Genomic DNA, 3,639 nt, shown 5'->3' with positions numbered 1-3,639 from the left:
TGCACCTGCAACTAGCAACGCTATAAAAAGGCTGAGCAAGCAGTAACATAGCCAACCAGTGGTTTTCTGGGTTGTGGAAAGTTTAGAGGCTTTTCATGGCAATGTTGGGAGACTTATTGAACATGTGGTAGGCAGCGAGACATAGCGAAGAAACTATACAACTACCATGCAATGATAGTAATGGTATCTAGGTAAATGACCATTTTGCCTGTGATCCCACTTGTAAGAAGAACGAATCGATGATGGACACGAACCAACGTAGTCGAATGAATCCTCACACTTTAACATGCATGCGGAACTCTATCTAGAAGAAACAATCCAGAAACAACAATCAACACACAATAAACACCACATATGCATGACATTATGTACAAACACATATGATGCATGTCCGGTTTATTTTCTTTATGGCATCGCAAATCACAACAATTTATTACTACACATTAAATGAAGCTCAATTGCAACGAGTTGCATATTGATGAAACTCCATATTTGGATTACTTAGTTCATTCCCGTTAGGTACAAGACAATATTAAATGTTGCTAAACATGGCAAGAGGTGAAGCATACGTAAACTACACTAGTTAGACATTTTTAAATGAGGTCGGAAACTACATATAGCATTTCTGAAACGACCCCACAAGTTAATTTGGAAATTCTCCAGATCCGAACTAAGCATGTTTTATGTTTATTAAGCAGCAAAATAAATTGGACCATGTGATTCTACACGTCATTCTAGTCGATTTACATATATAAGTCACCTAAGACGGAGCTACGGTTTAAAAGATATGAGCAACACAAGATGATATGCCACGAATGAAAAATGCATGCAAATGACAACCACAGCATGTTAAAACATGGATGCACAAGATATTAGAAAGCTACACAAAATTTTAGGCAAGTTTAAATGAGGCCGGAACAACGAATAACATTTCCTGAAATTCCCCACATGCAAATTAAGATTTGGTACTGTTCTGCATATAACAAAATTTTATAGTTGTTAAATAGGAAAATAAATGCTTATTGTTATTCTACACATTTTTCTAACCAAGTTACATTTGTGAAACATTTTAATCAGAGCTACAGTTATTTATTATGACATAAATCATTTCAACATGGCATCTACGTAAATTTAATTAAACAGGAAGTTTAAACATTTTTATCGTGGTTGACAATTGCTTATTGTGAATCTACACAAAATTCTAAGCATTTTCATCTATAATGTTTGAAATCCGATGCATGATCAATTTGCTATGGATTAAATCATTTTAGCATGGCATTAGGCATATTACACGAAAACAAGTTAAATATTTCTAACATGGTTGTAAGTGATATAATGTTAATCTACACAAAATTCTAAGCATTTTACATATTTATATCATTTTAATCCGACATATGGTTATTAAGTTATTAGCAATTCAAAATGATGCATTTTCTGAAGTCAAATATGTCCTGGAAATTGGCTAAAATTGCAAACACTAAGAACAAATAAGCATGTGCCAAAAGCTGCAGGCGTTGGACATCTATGTTGCTCCCTGGGCACACCTTAGTGGGCTTAGCCCGCTCGACGGAGAAGGCCGGCTTGCCTAGCAGGCCAAGGCGAAGCGGGTTGGAGCTGGGCCTTGGGGACTCTTGTGGTCCACTTGAGGTTGGCTCCGGGTCGGCTGCGGGCGTGGCCCACCCGGGCGAGCGGCGGTCCCGCGTCATCCTCCTGTGCTCCAAGAGCTCGAAAGGAAGTGGGGGCAGCGACGACTCGCCAACGACGAGTGGATGCAGGAGGCACGGGGTTTGGGGACGGCCAGATATAGGGCAGAGCAGTGTAGATCCGAGCGGCTGCAGACTCCATGGACGGCGGCGGCCATGCATCCTGCACATCCACGAAGAGAGAGCACGAAGTTAGAGAGAGAGAGAGAGAGAGATCAGAAGAGGGAGGGAGGCGAGATAGGACTAGCTTGGTGACGCTGCTGGTGGTCTGGCGTACACTGGAGCTTCAGCCGGCGAGCTAGTGGGGTCGTCGGTAGTTGGCAGGTAGCGCTGGGATCGGGCGGGTGGCGTGGGAGCTGGCGCGAGGAGCGGGAGCGGGGCACATGCGGCAATGCGGCTGCGGGCTGGCCTCGGTCAAATTCGGGCGCACGACGGGCCACGTTGAGGAGGGAGACGCGGGAACAGATGGCGCCCTCACAGTGGCTGCATGCAGCGACACTGGGTGCGGCTGGCGAGCAGGGCGGCTCCAAGTGGCGGCAGACGAGCCGCCCGGCATGGAAAACAAGGTGGGGCGGCTCCTTAGAGGTGGGAGGAGGCTCGAGCTAGGCTTTGACCCCAAAAAAGGGAAATTTGGATGTCTATTGATAGGCAGGGGCTAGGGATGAGGGTTTTTAGCCCGTTCTCGGCTTCGGGTGTGGAGGTGGTGTAGGTCGGCTAGGTGGGCTGTGTAGGAGGGGTTAGGCTAAGAAGAGAGGGACGTTTGCGGACCGTGACAATTTTATAAAACCGAAAAATATCCCATGAATAAACCGATGATGGTACCTATCGGCGAAAGGATCGACACCTATGGGGGCCACAATGGTCCCGTATTGTTGTTTTGACGGGGAGAGGGGTCGCGGCAAGAGCAGAACCAATTGTAAGGGTCCGACAAGGTTGTTTTTACCCAGGTTCGGGCTGCCTTACGCATAAAATCATACTTCGGCATGTATTCAATTTTCTTTTTAGTTTACTATAGATTTGTCCATCTTACGACCCTTTGATTGGTCAAAAATCTAAAAGTCCTTTCTACTGAGCCTCGGGCCTCCTTTTATAGGCGAATGGGTCAACACGGTGGCTCAGAGGGTGAACTGAGGGTGCACGAGTGGAACAATGGCGACCACCTACCAAAGTGTTACTGTGGCGCATTAAATGCTTTGACAAACTGCATATCCTTGTCAGGGGGATTTGGACACGTACCCACACGTGGAAAGGTTGGGGTGTTGTGCTGGCATGTGGGCGGACGCGTGGTCCATGCATCAGCGCTGGCATGTTCGTCGGTGGAGGCGATCACACGACATGAAGGCACCGTGGGCCCGCGCCTCTCTTCGGGCCTTCTTTTCCTCCCCAGCAGGGTTACCTTGCCGGGGGCTCTTCTTGTACCACTCGGCAAGGAGGTGATGGCCTGCCGAGGCCTTGCCAATCTTCCCGGCAAGCATGGCTTGCGGGGGCTCAGTCGTTCTTCCTTGGCAGCGTCTTCCTTCCCGGCGGGGGGGGGGGGGGGGGCTCCTTGCTAGGGCTTCGTCTTAAACCCCAGCAAGCGAGCGCTTGCCGGGGGCTTGTAGTCTGCACTTGGTGGTCTTCCGAGCCTTGCTTCTGCTCCATGCCCCAGCGATGTGCTTTGTCGCTGTGGAGGGGGATACCGGTGTCCGCGCGCTAGTCCGGGATATTGGAGACCCCAGTCTTTAGTGCACCGACAGGAGTCCCCGGGCATGGGTCATACACGCATGCGAGGCGTTGTTGGGCCAGGCCCAAAGCGGTGCACGGACTCGCACGCGCCGGGCTTATCGAAATCGAGCCGCTGCAGGTTTACCTTCCCCATGTCGCACATTGAACACGCGAAGTGGGAGGGTGCGTGGCGTGCGCGTGATGGCCTCTTTATTCCTTGGAAACGCATTTT

The sequence above is a fragment of the Hordeum vulgare genome, chromosome 4H (assembly GCF_904849725.1).
Source record: "Hordeum vulgare subsp. vulgare chromosome 4H, MorexV3_pseudomolecules_assembly, whole genome shotgun sequence".
In the NCBI taxonomy this organism is placed as follows: Eukaryota; Viridiplantae; Streptophyta; class Magnoliopsida; order Poales; family Poaceae; genus Hordeum; species Hordeum vulgare.
This window is presented reverse-complemented; position numbering follows the sequence as displayed.